The following is a 26,991-nucleotide window of genomic DNA, read 5'->3' as shown; positions in this document are numbered from 1 at the left end:
TGCCAGTTCCCTGTGGAAATCAAGGGCAGGTGCCCCTACCCACGTTCAGGTGGACACAGCATGTGAGATGACCCATGGCTGAGCAACTCAGTCAACCAGGGAGGTGGAGGCAGAGGTGGGTGTGGACCTTCCTCAGGCAGACTGGGATAAGCCCATCTTACTTCTGGTTCCGGTTGTGATCCCTGGACGCCCAAGGCTGAGCTCTTTCTCTTGGCCTCCCTGGGTACCCGACAGGCACCTACAACCCCGAGGCTCGTCAGGGTGGAGAGGAACCCATTTTCTCTATGTTGAGGGCCTGAGTCTAGTCACAGCCCCCCAACAGATACTCACCCTTTCGGCTTGTGGCAGCTTTCCCAGGGCTTGACAAGTATTTGCCAGGAAAGCTGCTTTTGGGGCAGACCCTTATGGATTGATTCTGTCCCCCCAAAATATGAGTTGGAGCCCTGACCCCTATACCTGTGGGTGTAACCCTGTTTGGGAATAAGGTTTTCTTTGTTACGTTAATACGGCCATATCTGTCTAGGGTGTGTCCTAAATCTATCACTTCTGAGTTACAAGGACCAGCACAGACACAGACGAGCCGGCAGGAACAGGACAAGGAGCGTACCACGTGGGGATTGCCAGGGAACGGAGGAACAGAAGCTGAAAGAGACCAGGACATTCCCCCGGAGCCCACAGACAGAGAGCCTTCTCCCAGAGCTGGCACCCTGAATTAGGACTTCTGGCCTCCTGAACTGTGAGGAAATTTTATTCTTTAAAGTCACCCACTTGTGGTATTTCTGTTACAGCAGCACTAGGTATCTAAGACACTAACCGATCCCGACCACCACGTCCTGAGGTCCCTCCAACACAGGGTGTCGGGAAGGCACCCATAGGTAATCGACGGGCTTTGGTGAACAGATGAAATTTGTCATCCTCGGCTCTGTCAATACTTCTCCACTCTTTGGCGACAATGGCTATATTCTCCAAAGCCCCCAAAGAGGGAGACTTTGTGGATGACGAACTTACAGGGAAATTTGTGTTCTGCTGCTCTTCAGAAGGTTTCACTGGTTAACTTTTTTCAGAAGTAGACAGCCGGGTCCTTCTTCCTAGTCCGTCTTAGTCTGGAAGCTCAGCTGAAACCTGTCCACTGTGGGTGACCTTGCTGATATCTGAATACCGAAGCCATAGCTTCCAGCATCACAGCAACAAGCAAGCCCCCACAGTGTGACAGACTGACAGACGTATGGGGCGTATTATTTGTATTCGGGCCAGCAAGATCACCAGTAAAACCGTGAATTTATAGATATGCATACTTTTATGTACATTCACCAAACCAAGACAAAATGGAAAACAATAAAAACGACAGCAGACTGAATAAAGAGACCAAAGACACTCGATACATCGTGAATTAATAATGAAAGATACTGTCATGGATCGGATTATGCCCCCCACCCCAAAATGTATTAACCTGGTTAGGCCCTGATTCCCAGTATTGTGTGGTTGTCCTCCATTTTGTGATTGTAATTTTATGTTGAGAGGATTAGGGTGGGATTATGACAGCGCCCTTACTCAGGTCACCTCCCTGATCCAATGTAAAGGCAGTTTTCCCAGGTTGTGGCCTGCACCACCTTTTATCTCTCAAGAGATAAAAGAAAACGGAAGCAAGCAGAGAGTTGGGGACCTCATACCACCAAGAAGGCAGCACCAGGAGCAGAGCGCATCCTTTGGACACGGGGTCCCTGTGCCTGAAAAGCTTGTCGACCAGGGGAAGACTGAGGACAAGGACCTTCCTCCGGAGCCGACAGAGAGCGAAAGCCTTCCCCTGGAGCTGACACCCTGATTTTGGACTCTTAGCCTATTTTACTGTGAGGAAATAAGTTTCTCTTTGTTAAAGCTATTCACCTGTGGTATTTCTGTTGCGGCAGCACTAGATGACTAAGACAGGTGCTATACAGCTGATTTTCATGACTCAGCCCTCCTGTTCAGGAAGTGTTGAAGGGTCGTCGACTCCCGTGGTTTCAACAAAACGCCCCTACCGTCCACTCCGGCCTCCCCAGCTCCCTTGAACAGAGCCCAGACTGCCTGCTGGCAAAGGTGCACCTTGAAGTCGGCAGGTCTGAGTTTGAATTCCAACTCCGCTACCTTTTCTCTGAGGTCTAGTCCTCCTATCTGTAAAATGGACGAACAGCTTTTTCTCAGGGTTGTTGAGAAGATTAAACGAGACTGTTATTCAAAGTACTTAGGAGGGTGGATGCGTGACATGTGCACACACACACACAACTGGTTGTCTAGACAACCCCATGCGTCAGAGTAGTGTTGTGCTTCACAGGGTTGTCTTTCAACAGCAGATGTTTCAGAAGTAGATCCCCAGGCCTTTCTTCTGAGGCACATCTGGATGGACTTGAACGACCAGCCTCTAGGTTAGCAGGGGAGCACAATAACAGTTTGTGCCACCCGTGGACTCCGGGAGTACACGCAGTAGGTGCTTAATAAATGTGGGCCCTCCTTCCTCTTCCCCTCTCCTGTCTCACCACCTACATTCTCTGGAATCGTCTCGGTATTGGTTCTCCACCCAGATGGGAATGTCCTTCTGTCTGCACACTTGGCCTCCCTGAGTCCCTGCTTGGACTTACTCTTGACTTAAATGTATGTATTCCAAACTTCGGAAAACCTGGTGGCATAGTGGTTAAGTGCAACGGCTGCTGACCAAGAGGTCAGCATTTTGAATCCTCCAGGCGCTCCTTGGAAACTCTATGGCGCAGCTCTACTCTGTTCTATAGGGTCGCTATGAGTCAGAATTGATTCGACGGCACTGGGTTTGGTTTTTTGGTATTCCAAACTTCAGTGCAGGTAAAAATTCATACTGGAGCCCTGGTTGGTGGCACAGTGGATAAGAGCTATGGCAACTAACCAAAAGGTCGGCAGTTTGAATCCACCAGTTGCTCCGTGGAAACCCGTTCTACTCTGTCCTATAGGATCTCCATGAATAGGAATTGAATCCCCGGCAAAGAGTTTGGTTTCCGGGCTTGAAGCTTATACAGTTTGGGCGGCTCTCTTCCAAATTAGATTCAAGGCCTTGAAAGGGGTGCGTGACGGGATCTGAAGCCTAAGCCTCATTGGCTTCTCCGTGCACCCCTTTTGACTTGCACCGATTGGAACTGTACTCACAGAAACCTGGGCTCGGGGCCCTGCCCCAGTCTTCTTTTCCCTGGAGCCCCAAGAGCAGAGCCTTGGGATGGGGATGCCATTGGGGGTGGAGGAGAGGTGTCCTGACCCTTTCCCCTGCACCTAGGTTTGTCAGCTCTGGGTTGAGGGGGCAGAAGCCTGTACTTTGCTAGGGCTGCTCATGAAATCCGGCGGACCCCGTGACTAGTGAGAGGCCACCCTGGCCCATCCAGACTGGAGGTGGACGGCCTCGAAGCTGGGGCCAGGCTCACGTGGGGATGCCCAGCTCACGGATGAGGTGTCCCTCTTCTGGGCTCCACCCATCTCTGCCCCCTCCTCCTCCTCTTTTTCCTTCTTCCTCTCTTGTCTCTCCCCCTCCTCTCCTTCTCTCCCCTTTTCCCCTCCCTGCCTCCCCTCTTCCTCCACATCTTGCCTCCCCCGCCCTGTTCCTTTTCTCTCCCCCAACCTTCTTCCTCACCCTAGTCTTCCTCCTCCTTCTCCTCTCCCTCCCCCTGCCTCCCCCCTCTTCCCTCCCAGGGTAGCTGGGCTCCGGAAACTTCTCCCTGTGGAGGGATTCTCCCAGTCCCCCAGCACTAACGTGGGTCCAGCTGAGATGCCTGGTGGTGCTGGTGCTGTCCGGCTGCCTGGAAAGGGCTGACAGCAGACACAGCCCTGGTCGTTGAGCAGGTCCCTGGCCAGCTGGCGAGGGGATGGGCCAGCGCCAGGTAATTATTGCCTGGTGCAGAGGTCGAAAGCCGCAGCGCGGCTGATGTACTAATGAAACACAAATGGGACATCTGTGTTCAGGAGTTCAGCAAACCATGGAAAACCCAACTTTGCCAAGAGTTTATGTACTACCGAGAGCAGCGTCCCTATTCCAGGGAAGGGAGCAGTGAGCACAGTGGGGCCTTTTCTGCGCCGCCTGCATCCCTAGCCAGCTGGGCCAAGGCTCCTCTTATCCCGGGATGTCCTCGGAGCTGTGCTGGAAACCTACACCTAGCCTCTGGGGCACGCTTCTGGAGAGGAGATGGTGAGGGTGAGCTTGCCTCTGAGGCCTCTGTCTCATCCCACAACTTGGTTCTGGTTCGATTGGGCCCTTCCCTTCCTCCTGCAGCCTCAGGCTGCTTGGTATGAGGATCGACCTGCAGCCAAGGGGCCAGGGAAGGTGCAGGCATCGACCTCAGAGGGGCTGAGAGGACCCCATCAGGGGCAAGGGCCAGAGTGCATTGTTGGGGGGTGGTCAGAGCAGAAGCAGGTCTGGAATGAGGAGGGTGGGGAGGGTCCTGGATGGCCTGGGGGGCCTGGTGACTTGCCCTTGAGGGGGTAATGCCCCCCTCCTCATCACCTCTCCCTACCCCCGGCTCCCCCAGTCAGCTGCTGTCTCTAGGCTGGAGGAAAAGGATGAACAGAGATGAGCAGAGGCGTTTTCCAGGACAACAGCTTTGCTGGACCAAGAGTTCAACTGGAGGCAGGAGGTAAGGGGACAGCAAATCTGCCTGTTGTTCATAGGTGTGATGCACTGTCATGTCCCCCAAAAATGTGTGTCAGCTTGGCTAGGCCATGATTCCCAGTATTGTGTGGTTGTCCTCCATTTTGTGATCTGATGTAATTGTCCTCCATTTTATGTGTTGTAAATCCTAACCCTCTGTGTGTTAGTAGGGCAGGATTACTGTAGGGTGTATCTTAAGTCATGCCTCTGCTAAAGGGCATGATTCAAGTACGCAAGTCACACCCTTGCTTGAGCCACACCTTTTTATCTTACAAGAGAGAAGGAGAGAGAATCGAGCAGAGGGAAGAAGGACCTCAGTACCACCAAGAAACAAGAGCCAGGAGCGGGGCGTGCCCTTTGAATTCAGTGTCCCTGTGCTGAGAGCCTCCTGCACCCAGGGGAGGATTGATGCTAAGACACATGGAGATCTCCAAGGAGGACTGGGCCCACAGATGTTGAAAAGAGATGAGGACCTTCCTCCAGAACTGAGAGAGAGAGAGAGCCTTCCTCTAGAACCGGTGCCCTGAATTCAGACTTCTAGCCTCCTGAACTGTGAGAGAATAAATTTCTCTTTGTTAAAGCCACCCCCTTGTGGTATTTCTATTACAGCAGCACTGCAGGACTACCACACACACCAAGGACACCAAGGATCACGTGTTCTTCCCAATCAAAGTGATTACCAATTCAACGTCATTAGGAAATGCTAATAACGCATAATGAGGAAGACCTTCAACAAGATGGATTGACACAGAGGCTGCAACAGTGGACTCCAACACACCTTCTATCGTGAGGGTGGTGCAGGACGGGGCAGTGTTTGGTTCTGTTGCACACGGAGTCGCTGTGGAGCTGAAGACGCCTGATAACAACAGCAGCAACCCTGCATGGCGAGTGGACGAGAAGGATCGCATGCACAGCTCTCATGTGAGCAGGTGTGGTAGACGTGCTTGATGTCTGCTCCAGTCCCTTCTCCTCCTTTTCTTGCTGGCTGATTTTGATCTGTTGGGGATCCACCCTTGTCCACCCACCCGTGGCTCCAGGCTCCACCTTCAGCTCCAGAGGGTTAACTGCGATTGGTCCAAGGCTCCTGTTCCCCTTGACACTGAGCCAGTCAGCTACTGTGTGAAGTTGGCCCTATCTCAGGTTTTTTTTGTATAGTGACGTAATGGATCCCCTCATTTTTAAACCACTTTGAGTCAGTGCTTCTGTTACTTGCAGCTCAAAGCATCCCTGCTGATCTCACGTATGCCGAGGGACATTCTGCTTCTATGGGAGACCGACTGTGTGCATGGATCACTCACAGGTTACAGACAGCTTCCCTGGGTGCTGTTGCATTCAATGTTCATGGCAGCCCTAAAAAGAGGGAGCTGGTATCAGCTCGTGTCTCAGACAAAGACTCTGAGACAAAGGACAGATAGCTCCTTGGCGACACAGCCAGACTCGAACTCAGGAGGGAGGGATTGGAGGCCAGCAGAGGATGGTGCAAGGTTGTTCAGTGACCTGACAGCTGAGAATAAAATTTAAGCCACACCTGAGCTGGAGAAAATAGCACAGCATTTGTGCAATACCTGAAGGTTCCCGTGGTCCCGGTGAGTCTAGCACTCAGGAGCAGGAGTGACTCCCTTCATGACAGCAACGTCTTGACATACCTGATTCCTAATTCCTAGCCTGTGGATTGCACAGCCTGGCTCCTGCATCCATTCGCCTATGATCTCATCTCCCAGGACTGACATTGGGTCCTGTTCCTACATAGTCAGCTTTCTCCGTATCAGGTGTGTGTGCTACACCAGGCCAGCTCCTCAGTGCAAATGTCCTGAGAGAGCGAACAAGGTGAGTCATTTTCACAGTAAAGCGTGAATGATTGATACTCACACATACGAGGGATGTCTGGAGGGGAGAAATGTGACGCAGCATTTATTAGCTGCTTACTGTGTGCCAAGCACTATGGGTGATCTCACTTAATCCTCCAGGTGATCCTGTTCTAATTCACATTTTCAGGTGAGGAAACTCACCTGAAAGTACCTAGGGGCACCTGAAATGAGAACTCTGCCCTGCTGGAGACTATAACCATTGCGTTAAGCTAAAACACGAGCTCCCCGTCCTGAAGGCAATAAAGGGCTTAAGGTGGAGTTCTGGCCCAGTGTCCAGTGAGAAGGCGGCCTGTTGGAGTCACGGCTCAGTAGGCGCCTTATCTGGGGAGCACTCTAGGCCTCAGACTGTGGGCAGCTCGAGGCCAGGAGTTTGTCTTCGTTGCTCTAGATCCCCAGAGCCTAGCACAGAGCCTGGCACACAGGAGGTGCTCACTTGGTGTTTGTTGAATGAATTAACGAGTTTCTATATCTGTGGCAGGATTATGCTGAGCACCTGTTTAGAATGAGGAACTCAACCACGAGCCACTAGGGGCCGTAGGGTGAAGCCTCCTGTGTTATAGATATAGAGACTGGCCCAGAGAAGGTCTGGCATCACGCAGTGACTCAGGGAGGAGGTGGGGCTAGAATTCAGGTCTCTCAGCATCGAGTTCAGTCCAGCCCAGCTGTCTCTGTGGTTAATATGGAGCCACCACACGGCCCCCCCACCTGTCTGCCAGCCTGTTGTACTGTGGTGGCTTGCGTGTTGCTGTGACGCTGGAAGCTATGCCACCAGTATTTCAAATACCAGCAGGGTCACCCATGGTGACAGGTTTCAGTGGAGCTTCCAGACTAAGACTAGGAAGAAAGGCCTGGCAATCTACTTCCTAAAATTAGCCCATGAAAACTCTATGGATCATGGAATATTGTCCAGTAGAGTGCTGGAAGATGAGCCTCTAGGTTGGAAGGGGCTATAACAGCCACAACAGTGGGCTCAAACGTGAAGATGGTGCAGGAACGGGCAACATGTCGTTCTGTTGAACATGGGGTCATCACGCGTCAAAGCCGACTTGATGGCAAGTGACAATCACCACCACTGCACGCTGCGGGGGGTGCATGGTGGGGATGGGGGAAGCAGTAGTGTTCTTGTCTGCATCATGGGAAGGGGGAAGAGAGAGCACGAGTGAGGGTACCGGAAAGGAAGCTGCTAGAAGCTGTTGTCCATCTAGGGTCACTCAGTGAAGGAGTGCACTGTGGGAAAGGACCTTCTCTGGGCCAAGGCTAGAGGGGAGCCATACTGGACTGTCGGGTCTGCCAGCGAAGAGGACGGTTTCCTGGACCTCCTGTCCCAGGCTGCCGAGCCACAGGGGCCTTGGGGGACATCCAGAGTAAAGTCCCACCAGTTTTGCCCTGCAGAGAAGAGAGGGTGGGCTGGGGCAGTGGCACCTCGGCGCAGGCAGGGCCGATGTGGAAGGCTCTGTGGGGCTTGGCTTTGTACTCTCAGCAGTGAACTTGGCTCTGAAGTGCTCGGTAGGCAGAAAGAAGAGTAGCAAGAAGGCTTTCACACGCTATTTCAGGACAGCTGCCCCCAACATTTATCACTTACTGATGCATGTAATTTGCCTGATGACTCAGTTTCATATATTTGAGTTTCCAAAGATAAACAGTTTTTGCATATTTCCTACAAATGGGAGTTATATTTAATAATCTCTGGGCAGGAGGGTGGGATGCTGGAAACATGAAGTTTGCCAAAGGCAGAGGACTTGGGGCAGCCTGGGCTCCGGGGTCTGGGTCTTGGCACACACCTGGGATTTGGGCAGGAGGTGGCTTTGGCCACGGGAAGAGGTGCAGAGGCTGGAACTGGGAGGGGTCTGATGTTAGAGCTGCTTGACTGAGTGGAGACAGGTGCAGGTGCCTGTTTTCAAGGTCCTGCTGGTCTTCAAGGAGGCCTCGTGGTGCAGTGATTAAGCACTCAGCCACTATCTGAAAGGTTAGCAGTTCGAACCCACCAGTAGCTCCGCAGGGGAAAAGATCTGGTGACCTGCCCACATAAAGATTACCAAAAAACTAAACCTGTTGCCGTCAAGTCAATTCCAACTCATAGTGACCCTATAGGACAGAGTAGAACTGCCCCGTAGAGTTTCCAAGGAGCAGCTGGCGGATTTGAACTGCCAACCTTTTGGTTAGCTGCCAAGCTATTAATCACTGTGCCACCAGGGCTCCTCATAAAGAGTGTAGCCTAGGAAACCCCATGGGGCAGTTGTACTCAGTCCTGTAGGGTCACTTTGAATTGGAAGTGACTGGACAGTACACAGAACAACAACAACAGTGGTATTCGGTCGGGGCAAGGCTGGGCTGGGCATGTGTGAGAGCACTGGGGCCTGGTCAGCTTACTTTGCCCCAGAGAGAACCCAGTCCTGGCCACTGACTCCGGCTGGCCCTGGCTGGCCTTCTTCCCCCGGCTCACAAGCAGGTCAGCCTGAGAAGACTGTCGTGTCCCTCACCATCCAACCCCTTGAAAACCACCAGAATCCTGAATTTAAGTGAACTTTTGTCTACAGTGGGGAAGACCGTGTGGCTTCTGGGGATAGATGGTAACTGCTGACACAGCTTCCACCTGGTTCTCTTGGGAACTCACTCTAGAGACAATGCTGCTGTCCTGTGAGAAAGCCCAAGCAGCCGTGGATTTATGCCTCGTGGACGCCTGGGTTTGTTCCTCTCTTGTTCTCCCTTGGTGGTTAGTTAAACGTGTCACCATCGAGTCGATTCCAACTCGTAGCGACCCTACAGGACAGAGTAGAACCACCCGATAGGGTTTCCAAAGAGCCGCTGGTGGATTTGAACTGCCAAGCGTTTGGTTAGCAGATTGAGCTCTCAACCACTGTGCCACCAGGGCTCAGTGGTTAGTTAAAGCTTGTGGGGTAGGGCTGGCCAGATTCAGGTGTGACCAAGGAAGCCAGGAAGGAAGAGGACCTGTGCACGGAGCCTCCCAGCACCCCCGTGGAGCTGGCAGTGGTAGGCAGCCCTAGAGACCCCCCAGGGCAAGTCTGAGATGGGGGTCACTTGGTCCAGTAGACTTCCCACCCAGAGATATCTTTTCAGGGACAAATCTGGCGGTTTTGGGGGTATGCTTTAATTGTAGCCGTTTCCACCCTGGAAGACAGAGAGAGCCAAGAATTCTCAGGCTATTAGGGACCAATGGGAGACTGGGGTGGAGCTACTGAGAGCTCACACCTGCGGAGGCCAGGACAGCCTGCTGGGCTGACAGAACCCCTAAACAGCATGTGTGCCTTGCCCAGTAACTTCTCAAGGCACAGTGGTCAAGCTGCCACGCATATTCTAACCCGCCGCAGGCGCTGTGACAGACCCTTGTGTTTTGTTAGTAGTCCTGGTGACAAGGTGTATTGTCCCTTTTTCCAGGTGAGGATTCCGAGGCTCTGAGAAATGACTAATCAAGACAGAGCCAGGGTTTGGGCCACACTTTGGTGACTGCACGTTCATTCCCTTGCACATTTTGGCCTCCTACTTGCACATCTGTTGATCACTGCCTGTCTCTGGGCAGGTTCCTGTCGTCTTGCAGTGAAGGCGTTGGATGGGATGACATCTGGGTTTCTTCCAGTGCCGACATCTCATCTCCTAGGTCCTGAGCCTCCTTGCAGGATAGAATTGACAGGTGAGGAAATTGAGACTTAGGGAGTTGAAGAAGGACTTAGCAGAGCCAGTTGGTGACCAAATCTCCTGATTCCAAACTCTGGTTTAGTAAAAGCCCAAGTCCTTGTGAGAACTGCCACCGCCTGGGAGATGAGGCCCAGACGGCCTCTCCAGACTCGCCCAAGCTCCTGCCCCTCCCCTGCAGGTCGCGCCCCTAGTGGCCTTGCTCAGGCCCTCTCTACTTTCTGCCAGCCCTTCCCACCTGGGAATGTTAGCATCTGCCCTCTACCTGGGACGGTTCCCCCTCCTTGTCTGTCCCTTTTTCTGGCTGCTCTGACAGGCCGGTTCTGCAAGTTTCTGTTTAATTGTACCAAATAAGAGTTTTTTACTTCGAAGCTGTTATCACAAGGACAATTTCTTGTCTAGCCCTAACCCTGCCCCCCTTGCAGGCCATCCAATGGAGGCGGGGCAGGGAAGGGACTGTGACGTCCCTCCATCCTTCCTCACACTTGGCCCCGGGTGCTGAGAGGTCGTCAACACACATTTGCACGGTGCTGGGGACAGGAGAGGGGAGTGTGCAGGGGGAGGTCCTGAGGGCCTGCCGCACCCCACTGTGGACTCCATGGGCCAGTTGGGGCTGAGTTCAGCTCTCACTTTGAAGGAGTCTGTTGTCCCCATTAGTCTTACAGCCCTGGCCTTATTTATTTATAACCGTCCATGGCAGGAAAGGCCTGGGCGGGTTCCCTCAGCAGCTCGTCAGTGCTCAGGTACCTGTGGGTCAGCCGGAGGGGCGGTTAAGCCAGCTCTGTGAGGAGGAGGAGGGAAGCAGGAGAAAAGGCCAGCCTGGCACCAGCCCATCTCTCAGAGACTCTGAGAAGTGGACACGGATTGGGGGGGCACGATCAAGAAGGGCTGATGAAAACGGTGCCTTCCTTCAGGAAGGGAAAAGATTGGAGGGAGATGTCTGGGGGGTAGAAATGACTTTTCCTGTGAAGGATCCTCAGAAGTGAGGTAGGGGGACTTCGGCTTACTGACCATGGACACGATACTAGGAAAGACTGATCCATAGACAAGGACATCAGGGCAGATACAGCAGAGGGCCAGTGAAAACCAGGGCCACCCTTGGTGAGATGGATTGACATAGTGGCCCCAACAACGGGCTCAAACATACCAATGATCATGACGATACCACACGATCAGGCAACATTTTGTTCTGTTGTCTGTGAGTCGGAGCCAACTCAACAGCACCTAACAACAATAACAACAAATGCTCTTACTACGTGTCAGACAGTTTAGACATGCTATGCCTTTCTTGTGAGGGAAACCAAGGCTCTGAGAGGTCAGTTCTTTTATTTGTGGTCACTCCACCGGTAAGGTGATGCCAGAGACAGAGAAAAGGACAGACACACCGCGCGCCTGGTAGGACCCTCTGTTTCTGCCCGGCTTAGTCCGTTCTGTCCTCTGCAGCCCCGAGCTCAGCACACCTCCGGGTGCCTTGTCCACGAGGATAATGACTTGCTAACTCTTCTACTTAGTGACTTCCTAGACTATTTGTTCTTGGGGTGTTTGTACTAAAAAGGGCCCTTTGGGAGAGGGCACATGGTAGGGTGGGGCATACGGAGACTCTTGTCAGGGAGAAGGAGGCCCTGGGTGGCACAAATGTCTAGGTGCTCAGCTACTAACTGAAAGGTTGGCAGATTGAGTCTACCCAGAGGCACCTCAGAAGAAAGGCCTGGAGATCTACTTCAGAAAAATCAGCCTCTGAAAACTCCATGGAGCACAGTCCTACTCTGACACATGGGGTCACCATGAGTTGGAATTGACTTGACAGCAAAGAAAAAAGAAGTGAGGATAGGCTCAGCCATTTCCTAATTCCACAAGCCCTGGCACCCCTGCCATGCGCTTGGATTCCCGCAGGGAGCAGGGGTCATGTGCATGGCCTCCTCTGCAATGGGCTCTGGTTCCCTCCTGGGGAGGAAGATCTTGGGGCCCAAGTGTCTGCTGCGGCAGCGAGACCAGTGAAGAGGCCAGAAGGCTGTGGAGTTCCTCTGGCTGACTTCTCAGAGGAGGGGAGCGAGGCTGGCTGGGGAGTCCGTCGCCTTCCACATCGTCTCATAGAGGCACTTACATGCCAGGCGCTGTGCTGGGCTCTGGGGACCCAGCAAGAAGAAAGAATCGTCACTGCCCACACGGAGCTCACGGTTTTGTCCAGGCCCTCTGTCGACATCAAGGAAGGCTTCTTGGAGGAGGAGACTGATGAGCGACTCAGATTCAAGAGCTTTGGGTACGTTAGTCAGGGCTAGTCCACACTCTGAGCCTCTACAAGGCTTGCACTGGGTTTCAAAGACTGGGTAGGCAGCAGCCAGATCCAAGAGGCGAGAAAGAGGCCCTGGGGCAGAGATGCACGGACAAACTCTGCAGGTGAGAGAACGTGTTGCCTGGGGACACCTGGGTGTCTGCAGCATTGAGTTCAGAGGGTGTGTCTGCAGGGGATGAGGCTGGCATTTGATTCTGGTGTGGTGGGAGCTACTGGGCCCAGCTGAATTGGACAAGGTGAGACCTTGGGGCCGAGACTCGAGAACTGCACACCTGAAAGATGAAGCAGTGTACCATAGTTTCCTGTCAAATGAGAGACTCTCACCCTCTACAGGAGAGACCCACAAGACCCTCTGGTGACTAACCACAGGGTGGAGTCTCTGAATCTAAACAGTTAACACACTCGGCTGCTAACCAAAAGGTTGGAGGTTTGAGTCCACCAGAGGCACCTAGGAAGAAAGGGCTGGCAGCCTATCTCTGAAAAATCAGCCAGTGAAAATCCCACGGAGCACAGTTCTACTCTGACACACATGGGTTTGCCAGGAATTGGAGTCAGCTCAACAGTAACTGGCTTTTCAATTACCTGAAGGGACCCCTGCCAAGTTCTTCCTACTGGGCAGTTCCCAGGCACTCACCTGAGCCCGGCTGCTCCTGTTTGGTCCCTTGTGGACACAGAAAAATGACCCACTCCATCCAAATCCAGGTTCCTGAATCTCTTTCATCCCTGCCCAGCTGGTCGACCTCATCATCAGCTTCCTAACTGCTCTGTCTTGCCCAGGCCCTGAGCTACTGAAAGCCTGGCCAGAGAGGATTCGAGGGGCTCCCTCTTCTGCTAAGCAAACCCCACAAAGCCCCTGCTGCCTGGTGCATGGGGTCTGGGTGCCCGCAGGGAATTAGGAGCTGGCCAGCAACCTCCCTCCCCAGCCCAGCCCAGCCCTCGAGTCCCAGAGCCCCCAGCAGGCTGCTGTTGTGCGGTCACAGTCTTTGACTATGACATTTTCTATTTGTTTTCTCCTGACTACAAAGTTAAATGTGTCTGTTATGGATTGAATTGTGTCCCCCAAAATATGTGTTGTAAATCCTAACCTCTATGCCTGTGGTTTATAATTCCATTTGGGAATGGGTTGTCTTTGTTATGCTAATGAGAAAGGATTAGTGTAGGGTGTGTCTTGAGTCAATCTCTTTTGAGACATAAAAGAGATTAAAGAAGGGAGCAAAGGAGAGATGGGGTAAGACAGATGCCAGGACACATGGAGATCTCCAAGCAACCAGGAAGCAGAAGCTGAAGAGACAAGGGCCTTCCTCCAGAGCTGACAGAGAGAGAAAGCCTTCTCCCAGAGCCAGCACCTTGAATTGGGATCTTAGCCTCCTAAACTGTGAGAAAATAAATTTGTTTCTTAAATCCACCCTCTTGTGGTATTTCTACTCTAGCAGCACTAGATAACTAAGGCAGTGTCCATTGTGAAAATTTGGAAAACACAAAATGACAAAGAAGAGAATAATATTGCTGCCCTTACCATTTTGGTGCGTGGAAATTGTGTTGGGGGTGCGTGGAAATTGTGTTGGGGGTGCGTGGAAATTGTGTTGGGGGTGCACCTCTCTGTTCTTTTTGCTTCTGTTTTTAGGAAGTTTCCTTGGCTTTGCCTTCTGATATTTCTATCCAGTGTAAAATTTCCTCAATCATATCTTTAACTTCTTAGACACTTTCCTTTCTCTCTATTAAAACAACAGCAAAAAGTTCCTTTTGTTGTTTTGATAGTATCTGATTTTATTTAACAGATATGGTATTTTTCTCTTACTTCTGTTACTATTTCTTTAGAGTTCTTCTTTTTTCCTTTAGAGTCTTTTTCTGCATTTCTGTTAAGGACTTTTCTGCAGTGTCTGGTGGTCATGTCTGGTGGTCCCTGGCTGCCCATCTGTCTGTCTGTCTGTCTCTCCCTCTCTCTGTCTCTCTCTCTTTATCTCTCTCTGTCTCTGTCTTGTGCTTCAGGCAAAAGTTTATAGCTGAAGTTAATTTCTCATACAAACATTTATACCATATTGTTTTGTGGCATTAGTTGCAATCCCCACAATGTGACAGCACCCTCCCCCTTTCCACCCCAGGTTCCCTGTGTCCACTCAACCAGTTCCTGTCTTCTCATCCTGCCCCTGGACAGGAGCCACCCATTTGGTCTCATGGATCTGATTGAACTAAAAGCACACTCCTCATGTGTATTATTTTTTGTTTTGGGTCGTTGTTATGTGCTGTTGATTCTGACTCATACTACAACAGAACAAAACACCACCCGGTCCTGCACCATCCTCACAATTGTTGTTATGCTTAAGCCCACTGTTGCAGCCACTGTGTCAATCCATCTCATTGAGGGTCTCCCTCTTTTTTGTTGACCCTGCACTTTACCAGGAAACCCTGGTGGCGTAGTGGTTAAGTGCTACGGTTGCTAACCAAAGGGTCGGCAGTTCAAATCCACCAGGTACTCCTTGGAAACTCTGTGGGGCAGTTCTACTCACCCTATAGGGTCGCTATGAGTCAGAGTCGACTTGACGGCACTGGGTTTGGTTTTGGTTTTGGTACTTTGCCAAGCATGATGACCTTCTCCAGGAACTGATTCCTGCTTGTTGCCTGCCTTCCTCCAGAGCCCTTTGGACTCAATTCCGTTTTAGTTCTCTGGTCTTCTAAGTCAATCCCCCACCGGTCCATCAGCTGTCCATCTTCCGGAACTTTGTTGACGTCTCTCATCTGCTGGGTGATCTTCTCTGTTTCCTCTGGGTGTATAGCTCTCTTGTTGTGTTACTGTTATATGGGAAGGGTTCCTGAAACCAGAATAAAAATGTGTTTTATCTTTCCTGCTTAGTCGCAAGTACCTCCATGTTTCCATTTTTACCAGTATCAGTTGGATGCCCTGCTCTGGGGTTGTTCACACTTCTTCCCATCTTCACTTCCCAGTTATGCGTATTTTATAATAATAAATCTCTTTTAAAACCATAATTCCAAGGCTGTTAAATTTTAATTTCTAAAAGTCTTGCCACTATGCTTTCATTTTATTTATTTGAACTGGCAGATTTCATTAAGTCATTTTTTCAAGGGCTTGGGTGCTATATTTCCCATGCTTTTTCATGTTTGAGAATAGCTTCTATTGTCTTTATTACTCAGATAGAATCTTTTCTGATTGTAGTTCTCTTGGTGACACTTTTGGCACTCGAGAACTCTCTAGCCACTGCTCCGGTACTTTCTGGCATTGAACACTGCTGCAGGGAAGTCTTAGGGCAAGTACATTTTTTTCCTCCTTGTGGGTGGTTTGCTTTTTCTGTCTTGAACTTTGAAGAATTTGATTTTATACTTGATGTCCTATAGTTTAACCAGGCAATGTTTCAGTGTTGATGTTCTGAATTCAGTTTTCCTGGAACACTATATCTTTTTGATCTGCTGAAAAGTTATTCAGCTAAGAGAAATTTTCTTGTATTATTTCTTTAAACACATCTTCTGTCCCATTTGTTGGATTCTTTATTTCAGGGGGGACACCGATCATTCTTATATTACGTCTTTGCCAGTTTTCTATATTAGTTTACCTCTAATTAATCTCTTTTCTATGTCATCTGCATTCTTTGTGATTTTCTCAAGCTTTTCTGTTCTGTTAGTAATCTTAGTTTTAGGAATTACTTTGTATTCCTTGTTGTTTATGATTTCTGTTATTCTTGTAGTGATGTCTTGATCTTCAACCTGTTCCCTCAGGTCTGAGCAACCTCCCTGCTCATCTCTTCCTGTTGTTTCATTACCTTTGTGCTCTAGTTTTATTGAGTTACTGCATTCATAAGTTGTTCAATCATGAGACATTTCCTTCTCTTCCTTGAGTTACGTTTTTTCTTTAGGTTATGATCTTTGTTTTTCTCTGGACATGGATGTGGGGGCTCTGCTCCCTCTTCTACGATTATGTTGAGTGTCCTCTACAGAGATTGCCTCCTTGGTTGTGGGGTGGAACTCTTTCCATGGATCAACTTTAAATGGCTTCTCCAATTTAGTGTAGCCCTGTGGGTTCCCCTTTGGTCCAGTCGTGGGCCCCTTCTGACTCTCTGTTTCTGGTGGGACAACAGGGTGAGGGCAGGGGAGGGGAGCAGTATGTAGGCACTTGGGGGAAGGAAGAGGGGCCAGGGGCTGGGCGTTTGCCCACGTGTGCAGCTGATGTCCCGTGGTGTGGGGCGCTGGCCGATGTTAGTTCTGATTGTTGTGTATTTTCAGTATCTTCCTGCTGGGCCCCATGACTGAGAATGGTCCATAGGTGGTCAGTAGCCTGGCGAGTGCTGAATCTGAACAAAGAATTCAAAGAGGGCCACCACTGGCTACTCAGGAACTGACCCCAACCCATAGCAAGGGGCTGACATGTCATGCTGGGCAGGCAGTCTGAGCTCTGAGACCTGGCCCCCCACTGGGCGCATGGCTGACCCCCTCCTGGTGCTCTCAAACCTCATGGCCTGCATCCCCATCCACTGTGAGAATGCCTCGTTGAAGCCCTCAGGCTCCCCCCCCGTAAGCCCTGGGGGGTCTGCGGGTCACCAATGCATCAGAGGGAAAGGACTGCCCATCCCTGGTCCGCTGGACCAGCCGGAGGATGGAGGGGAGCGGTCACCCCAGATACACGAGTCACAGATCCAGCTGCCCAGAGCAAAGAGGATTGCACCCCATCTCCCCACTGCCCTGAAGACAGACCCCGGGCTTAGGTGCCCTTTCTACTGGGAACTGAGTCGTGACCCGTCAAGTCAGTGGGGTGCCCTCCTCTGTCCTCCACTGCCGCCCATCTTTACCTCCTTCATAGCACTTACTGCTCTGGGCAGGGGCAGCCTGTCTGTGTGTCTGTCTACTCTTTATCTGAGGGCTTCCGGAGCACAGGTGGTACACCTTGTCCACCCCACACCTGGCACATGGTACGTGTTCACTAGGTGACTACTGAATGGACGAATGATGCTCTGGAAATAAATAGGTCTTCTCATGTTCACCCCTCAGCCCCCAAGGCCACCTATGCAGGGGCACACTGCGAGCGAGCGAGTGGGAGGGTGGGTGGGAAATTTGAAGGCTAATAGGATTCATTTATAACTACGTAGTTAAGTAAAATTGATGTTGGATGGGATGAGCTGGGCTCCCTGAGGGCAGCGTAAAGCAGAGGGATGCTCCGTTTCAAAGTCCTGTCCCCCAGTTAGGATAGCTTGCCATCCTTTTGTGGCAACGGTTAAGAGCTCCTGGAGGCGCACGGAGGAGGCTTCGTTACTGATCCTCAGATGACGGATGGCGTATCCCTGCTTTGTTTGGAAGGGAAAACTTGAACAGCTTGTCCGCACCTCTCCACTCGGACATTAAATCAACATGGCTCTATTAGTGGCCTTGGGATGCCAGCTGAGCTGTCTCTGAGCCTGTCACCGTGATGTCTTCATCTGTAACCAGAGCAGACGTGAGCTCCTGGCAGCTTCAGGAGGTGACAACAAATCCAATTATCTCCTCTCCACGGCGCCGCAGGACTACTGCGAAACGGTCTGACAGCAAGGTGGCTGCAGTACCCCGAGCGGTGGGACGGGCGTTCGCGGGGAGGGCTGGGGGAGGGGAAACAAAGGGACTAAGCTTAATTGTTGGAGTGACTTCTGCAGAAACAGAGAGGCCTCGTGCCAGCGCGGCCTGCAGTGGGCCAGCCTCTGGGCCCTGGATGGCCGGCGAGGCCGCCAGGAGCCCAGCCGAGAAAGGCCATCCTGACTTTGCCACCTTGCTTGACTTTGAAGGTGGCTATTTTGGGGGACAGTGCACCATCCCCTTCCCTTCCTCCTGAGCCTCATCCTACTTCTCTCCTTGCTCCAAGCTCCGTGCCGCCCAGAAGAGAGTAGAACTTTTGATGCTGGCGAGGTGAGCATTCATGTTTCTCCAGGCTGAGGTGGGCACCAGGAGGCAGGTTCCCACTCTGGGAAGTGAAGCAGCCATGGGCATGGGGTGAGGGTGGCAGCGCGGGGGTGGCACAGCAAGGGGAGGAGGGGCTGGGGGTAGAAGCGTGCCACCGGAGTGAGGAGAGAGCTGTCCACGCTGGCTCTTGGCCATCAGCTCTGTGCTGCTTAGACCCTGGAGAGGGCGGAGGGAATAGAAAAAGAAGAAGAAAAAGTGCCCCTTGTGAAGAAAGCCCACGCTCACAGCAGCTCTCTAGTCTTCGAGTTCCCTGAGGTTTCCGTGTCCCACGAGGAACACGGTCATCTAAGTCCAGGAATGGCTCGCTGCAGCCACCCTTCCTGGAGGCCGGCATTCTCTGCTTCAAGAAGAGCCAGGGAATGGATGAGAGGGGGGTGGGAGCTGAGATTGGCCCTGGAAGAGGCCCTGGAGGTCTGGGGACCGAGTGCGGGGACTTGGAGGAGAGAGGCCAAAGCCAAGGGGGAAGGAGAGGTGGAGTCAGCGGGTCTCCAGATACTGCTGCAGCCGTCTGGTCAGCGTGGCCCCTCCCAGAGGTAAAGGGGCCAAGTGGAGAGGGCAGCAGTGCCTTCGAGGGAGGGGTGGGGTGTGACGAGTCAGCGGGGTGACGTCACAGGTGGTGCTCACCTCTCTGAGCTTCCTATCTGTTGTTGCAAAACAGGAGGGGAGCACGGTCCTCGTGAGGCTGCTTGAGGGGGTGCAGTGAGAACACCTGACAGACACTTCACACAGAGACCTGCCCTTAGCTGCCAACCTAAAGGTTGGAGGTCGGACTCTACCCAGAGGTGCCGCAGAAGAAAGGCCTGGCTATCTACGTCTGAAAAATCAGCCACTGACACACACGGGGTCGCCATGAGTCGGAGTTGACTCCATGGCAGCTGTAAACACAGATATGTTTCTTCCTTCCTTCCTTTCCGGTAGTTTCTGGGCACCTTTTAGTCTCTGAACTTGAGGCTCTTTAGGGAGCACTAGGGGTGGGAAACAGGCCCCTGTTTGCAGAAGCCAGGCCACAAGCGTGCTTCTGGAGTTTCCACCACAGGAAATGGGCCCAAGCTGCATTCCTGGGAAGGGTTCAGTGCGCAGGCGCCCCCCCCAGAGAGCCGGGAGCAGGGATTGCAAGCCTTGCCTGGTGAGCCAGCAGGACCAGAGTCAATGGCTGAGGGCTGACAGTACAGGATCTCTGCTGCCAGTTCGCAGGTAGGGCTGTCACTCTCTGCCACAGCCTGGTACTGTCTAGCTGGGGGTGCTGGCAGCAGCAGGGTGGGTGGTAGCGGGGGAGAGGAAGTGAAGAGGCGAAGAGACCAGGAAGTAGCTTTTTTATCCTTCTTTCAGAAGCGGTTGTCGTGAACGTACATCATTACAGTCCGACTCATTCCAGATTAATTGGGCACGATACTGAGGCATCTGGCTGCTGCATCGAGCCACCAAATAGTCCGCATGCGCTGGAACACCGGACGGCTTTTGGAAGCAGCCCCAGCGCTGCCAGGCACAATTATTTTCAGCAATGTCTTTCTGCCACAGAAACTCAGGGCTGTGGACTTTGGCATGAGAGCTAAGTGCCGATTTGTGAGCTCACACATTTATATTATCCTTGATGTGAGATGTTGAACTGAGCTGGAATGGCGGGGAGAAGGACCCCAGCCTCTGCCATTTGGTGGTTGGGCATGCTTGGAGGAAGCTCTGTGTGTGTGTGTATGTGTGTGTGTGTGTGTGTGTGCGTATGTATGTGTGTGTGTGTGTGTGCATGTGTGTGAAAATGCAGCTGGAGAGGTACCCAGGGGCCAGGTCACAAAGGGTGTTGGAGGCCAAGCTGGGTAGTGTGGACTTGAACCTGTGACAAGGTGGAGGATGTCACCTACCTCGGCCATTGTCGTCGTCTTCGTTAGTTGCCATTGAGTCAGCTCTGACACGTGGTGACCTCATATACAACGGAACAAAACACCGCCTGGTCCTGTACCATCTTCAGGATCGTTGGTGTGTTTCAGTCCATTGTTGTGGCTGTTGTGCCAATCCATCTCATGGAAGGTTTCCCTCATTTTCATTGATGCTCCAGTTGACCAAACATGATGTCCTTCTCTAGCAACTGGTCTTCCCTGATGACGTATCCAAAGTAAGTGAGTCAAAGTCTTGCCATCCTTGCTTGTAAAGAGCATTCTGGTGGTATTTCTTCTAAGCCGCAGCTGTTAGGTCTTCCAAAAAGCCTTGCATGGACCCCTAAAACTGTGTCAAACTGCCCCTACAAGGTCCATGGTACCCCTTGCCCTCTACCATGGCTCCTACTTGGAATGGCAATTACTTCCTCAATTACTGTGATTGTCGGGCTTTGAGCTTCTTGGGAGAAGAACCATGCTTGACCATCATTGACTCCCCATCACCCAGGGCAGTGCAGATCCTCAACCAATGCTTGTGGGATGGAGCCATTGACAGGGAGAAATAGGATCTAATCTGTGTGGGGCAGAGACTGAGGACGGGGAACCTGGAACAAGAAAACCACCTGAGATGAAATGTTAGTGGTCTAGGTAGGAGATGCTGAGGCTTGAGCTTGAGTCAAAGAGATGGGAAGAAGGTGACATATGAAAAAGGTATTACAGAAGTTGCGTTCATAGCGTTTGAGCATTCATAGGATTCTCCCCCTTTTATCTTCCTCCTTCACAGCTCCCTCTTGTCAAATTTATCTTTTTATGTTATTTATTTATTTTTTATTGTACTTTAGATGAAGGTTTACAGAACTAGTTTCTCATTAAACAGTACACACATTGTTGTATGACATTGGTTAACAACCCCATGACATGTCAACACTCTCCCTTCTCGACTTTGGGTTCCCTATTACTAGCTCTCCTGTTCCCTCCTGCCTTCTGGTCCTTGCCCCAGGGCTGGTGTGCCCGTTTAGTCTTGTTTTGTTTTATGGGCCTATCTAATCTTTGGCTGAAGTGCGAACCTCAGGAGTGACTTCATTATTGAGCTAAAAGGGTATCTGGGGGCCATACTCTCAGGGTTTCTCCAGTCTCTGTCTGGCCAGTAAGTCTAGTCTTAGAATTTTGTTCTATATTTTTTTTCCAGCTCTGTTCGGGGCCTTCTACTGTGGTGCTTGTCAGAGCAGTTAGTGGTGGTAGCTGGGCACCATCTAGTTGTACTGGACTCAATCTGGTAGAGGCTGTGGTTCATTAGTCCTTTGGGCTAATCTTTCTCTTGTGTCTTTAGTTTTCTTTATTCTTCCTTGCTCCCAAAGGGGTGAGACCAGTAGAGTATCCTAGATGGCCGCTCACAGGCTTTTAAGATCCCAGATGGTACTCAACAAAGGAGAATGTAGAACATGCTCTTTATAAACTATGCTGTGCCAATTGAGCTGGATGTTCCCCACGACCATGGTCCCCACAGCCGTCAGCCCCTTAACTTGGTTCCTAGGGAGTTTGGTTGAGTCATGGAGTTTCCATGACCTTGCCTTGTACATGTACTGGCTTCCCCAGTATTGTGTACTGTCTAACTCTTCACCAAAGTTACTATCTTTTTATTTTGAAGTTTTTCTGTGTATGTTGGACCTTGGCTTAGTCTGAGTCTCTAGAGGAGCAAAACCAGTGAAGCGTGTATATAAATGTATAGAGAGAGATTTACTGCAAGGAAATGGCTCATGCAATTGTGGGGGCGGCAAGTCCCAAATCCGCGAGTCAGGTGATAGGCTGAAGACTTCTCCTGGCTCACATGGTTTCAGAGGCTGACAAACCCAAAATCTGCAGGTCAGGCGACAGGCTGAAGACATCTGTCGTCTTATGTCCTAAGATCTAAGGTCAGGCGAGGAGAAGAGTGCAGGGTCGAGAGAGAGAGAGAGAGAGAGAGAGAGAGAGCGGGTCTTGCTGGAACATCCATTGATGTCCTGGGGACAGGCCACACCCCCAAGGAAACTCCCCTTTCAACTGACTGACTCCTCACATCGGATCACATTATGGAAGTGATTATATTACATCACGGAAGAGCAATCAGTCCAGTGCCTGCCAAACCACTGAGAATCATAGCCTGGCCACATCGACACATGCATTAACCATCACAAACCTCAAGTATGTGAGAAGAAATTGGACGGAACTACCCTCTTACGTTTCTCCTCAGTCAGAGATGAAGTATCATCATTGATCCAGCCCCAGCCCCACCCCCACGTACCCTCCCCACGGCCACCAAATCTCATCTAATTGACGTGTAGCCATTCAGTTCTCCTCTATCTTTTACACACACACAAACACATATATTAAAATTTTCCTTAAAATCATACCATGTTATACATTTAATTCTACAGCTTATCTTTTTCCCACTCAACAAAATTGTTTGGATTCATCCAAGTTTCAAATAGAGATCTAGTTCATTTAAAAAATTGCTGCGTGGTTTTCCAATGCATGGACATGCCATTTGCATCTATATATGCTCCCAGTGGTGGGCATTTTTATTTTAGATTTTGTCATAATGAACAATGCTATAATGAGCATTCTTGTACCTGTTGCTTTGTGTAAGAGTTTCCCTAGGTCTAGGATCTGCATTTAGAAATGAAATTGCTGAGTTGTAGGGCATATGTGTGTGGTGGAAGGACAAGCGTGGCCACAATATTTTCCAGTTCCTCTCATCAAGAGGTAGTCAGTTTCCCCACCTCTGGCAGCTCAGCTGTCCTTGTGACGTGCTGTGACCAACAGAAGTGATGATGTGCAACTTCTGGACCCTAGGTCTCAAGAGATCCTGCTGTTTCAACCTTTGACCTCTTGGAATACTCCCACTACTGCATAAGGAAGCCCAGGCTGGACTAGTGAATACTGAAAGACTAGGTAGAGAGAGAGGCTCAGACAATAGCCAAAACCAAAGTCCTGGACATGTGTGAACAGTGCCATCTTAGCCTCTCCAGCCCCAGGTGATCCACATGATGATGCAGCCACATGAGGGAGCCCAGGTAAGACAAGCAGAAGAAACAGCCAGCTGAGCCCAGCCCAAACTGCAAAATCATGAACAAATAAATGATGGGTGGTATTTAAAGCCACTGAGTTTTGAAGCAGCAGCCAAGAAATCAAACTAAGTATTGCATTGGGCAAATCTGCTGCAAAAGACCTCTTTACAGTGTTAAAAAGCAGAAATGTCACTTTGAGGACTAAGGTGCACCTGACCCAAGCTGTGATATTTTTAATGGCCTCAATTCGCATGCAAAAGCTAGACAATAAATAAGGAAGACCAAAGAAGAGCTGATGTCTTTGAATTATGGTATTGGTAAAGAATAATGAATATACCATGGACTGCCAGAAGAACAAACAAATCTGTCTTGGAAGAAGTACAACCAAAATACTCCTTGGAAGCTAGGATGGTAAGACTTTGTCTCACCTACTTTGGACATATTATCGGGAGGGACCAGTTCCTGGAGAAGGACACTGAGCTTGGTAAAGTAGAGGGTCAGCAAAAAAGAGGAAGACCTTCAATGAGATGGATTGACACAGTGGTTGCAACAATGGGCTCAAGCACAACAATTGTGAGGATGGCGCAGGGCTGGCAGTGTTTGTTCTGTTGTGTATAGGGTCGCTATGAGTCAGAACTTGACAGCACTGAACAACAAGTTTTGGGGTGGTTTGTTAGCAGCAATACTTAACAGAAATCGTGCATTTTCATTACTAGATATTGCTAGGTTATTCTCCAACTTATCCATAACAAACTATGGATAACATTGGGAAGAATGGGAATTCCAGAACACTTAATTGTGCTCATGAGAAACCTTTACATGGATCAAGAGGCAGTTGTTCGGACAGAACAAGGGGATACTGATTGGTTTAAAGTTAGGAAAGGTGTGCGTCAGGGTTGTATTCTTTCACCATACCTATTTAATCTGTATGCTGAACAAATAATCTGAGAAGCTGGACTATATGAAGAAGAAGGGGGCATCAGGATTGGAGGAAGACTCATTAACAACCTGCTTTATGCAGATGACACAACCTTGCTTGCTGAAAGTGAAGAGGACTTGAAGCACTTACTAATGAAGATCAAAGACCACAGCCTTCAGTATGGATTACATCTCAACATAAAGAAAACAAAAATCCTCACAACTGGACCACTGATCAACATCATGATAAAAGGAGAAAAGATGGAAGTTGTCAAGGATTTCATTTTACTTGGATCCACCATCAACAGCCATGGAAGCAGCAGTCAAGAAATAAAAAGACGCATTGCATTGGGCAAATCTGCTGCAAAGGACCTCTCCAAAGTGTTGAAGAACAAAGATGTCACCCTGAAGACTAAGGTGCTCCTGACCCAAGCCATGGTATTTTCAATCGCATTATATGCATGTGAAAGCTGGACAATGAATGAGGAAGACTGAAGAAGAGTTGACGCCGTTGAATTGTGGTGTTGGCGAAGAATATTGAATATACCATGGACTGCCAAAAGAACGAACAAATCTGTCTTGGACGAAGTGTGGCCAGAATGCTCCTTAGAGGCAAGGATGGTGAGATTGCGTCTTACATACTTTGGACATGTTGTCAGGAGGGATCAGTCCCTGGAGAAGGACATCATGCTTGGCACAGTACAAGGTCAGCGGAAAAGAGGAAGACCCTCAACGAGGTGGATTGACACGGTGGCTGCAACAGTGAGCTCAAGCATAACAACGATTGTAAGGATGGTGCAGGACTGGGCAGTGTTTTGTTCTGTTGTGCATAAGGTCGCTAAGAGTGGGAAACAACTCGACGGCACCTAACAACAACAACATTCTCCAACTTCACATTCCTACCACCAGCGTATGAGAGTTCCTGTATTTCTATTCCCAACACTTGATAATATCTAACTTTTTCACTCTTACAAACAGAAGGGTTGAAAATAGGTACTTCTTGCTTTAATTTGCATTTCTCTTGATAATTGGTGAGCTGAGAGAGGTTACGAACTGATTGTTCCTTTGTCCTCGTTCACCTTTTTATTTGAATTATTTGTTGTATTCTTGCTTATTGTACGTGTTCTCTCTATACTGTGATACTAATCCCTACTCTGTTCAAGGTTAAAACTTTGCTGCAACCCTTCATAGATGCACTTTAGCTACATCCAGATCTTGGCTGGCTTTCCCCCATGCCTCCAGCATCTTCGTGAATTGTAAGCGTTTTTAGATGGTTTCTGTAACTTTTTGCTGCCACAGAGGTCAAGAGAAGACAAACCAAAAACAAAAACAAAAAACTCACTGCCGTCGAGTCGATTCTGACTCATAGCGACCCTATAGGACAGAGTAGAACTGTCCCATAGAGTTTCCAAGGAGCACCTGGCGGATTCGAACTGCTGACCTCTTGGTTAACAGCCATAGAACTTAACCACTATGCTATCAGGGTTTCCAAGAGAAGATAAGGGCTTGAAAATTTGGAGATCCAGGGACTCCAGGTTCTTGTTATATCTTAACTTTTTCTTTTCTTCTAGGCATGCCTTATTTTTCTCTCAGATGCACTGTGGCTTTCAGCACAATGCTGGGTACAGTGAGGGTCTCAGTCAAGGTGTGGGGAGCCAGTGAGGGGGTGCGTGCTCCATGATGACTCTCAGTTGTAACCCTCAGGGCGCGTGCAGGTAAAGAGCCTCACCCAGGGCTCTGAGGAAACCCCCAAGGTGCTTGCCATACCTGAGCTGTTGAAGTGAAACCGGTTACTAGGGCCAGATGCCATCTACACATCGCCTTCAACGCAGGGGGCAGCAGGGAGGGGTTAGGCTAGACCTGTGTCTGCTGACTAGAGTCAAGGCCAAGTGGACAAGAAGCTAGAAGAACAAGTCTGGTCCCAGCTCTTGCATCAGGTTGTGTGGCCTTAAGCAAGCCATGGCTTGGCCCACCCCAAGGCCACCGCCGAGCTGATTCTTCTCCTCTTGGCCCTGTCGCAGGCCTTCTTCAGGACCAACGATTCTTTCCAGGGAGAACAGCTGTCAGCCTCAAGCAGCGTCTCTCTGGGTTAATCATCCAATAGGGAGAAAGGTGGGAAAGGGGAGAAAAGAGGCAGAAGGGCTTTACAACCTCATTATTCCTCCAAACCCACCCAACTCCTCTTGATGTCCTCCCTGGTGAGAAAGGGATGAGGGGAGAAGATGGTTGTCCAGTGGGATGGGGCCAAGAGTGACTCCGTTCCACCAATTTCTAAGCCTTTCTTCTCCAGGGCATTCCTTAGCTCTTTCTCCCTTGATGCCTCATGGCACCCCTGGGAAGCTGGGGAGAGAATCAGACTCCCCACACTTGTGGTGAGAAGTGAGATCATCCAGTGCCTCTCGAGGGAGAAATTCGGGGTGTCTCAGAGAAGACACACCTCGGAATGTCAATTTCTAACCTTCCTGTAGCTTTTTTATTTTATTTTATTTATTTTATTGTTGTTGAGAATATACCCCGTAAAACATACACCAGTTCAGCAGTTTCTACGTGTACCGTTTAGTGACATGATTACAGTCTTCATGTTGTGCAGTCCTTCTCACCCTCCTTTTCTGAGTTGTTCCTCCCCCATGAACAGAAACTCACTGCCCCCTGTTTCCTATCTAATCTTTCAAGTTGCTGTTGTCAGTTTGATCCCATACAGATAGATCTTAAAAGAGCGTAATGCTCAAAAAAAAAAAAAAAAAAAAAGGCAGGCCTTTTTTATTACACAAGCTTA

This window comes from Loxodonta africana, chromosome 10 (assembly GCF_030014295.1).
Source record: "Loxodonta africana isolate mLoxAfr1 chromosome 10, mLoxAfr1.hap2, whole genome shotgun sequence".
In the NCBI taxonomy this organism is placed as follows: domain Eukaryota; kingdom Metazoa; phylum Chordata; class Mammalia; order Proboscidea; family Elephantidae; genus Loxodonta; species Loxodonta africana.
This window is presented reverse-complemented; position numbering follows the sequence as displayed.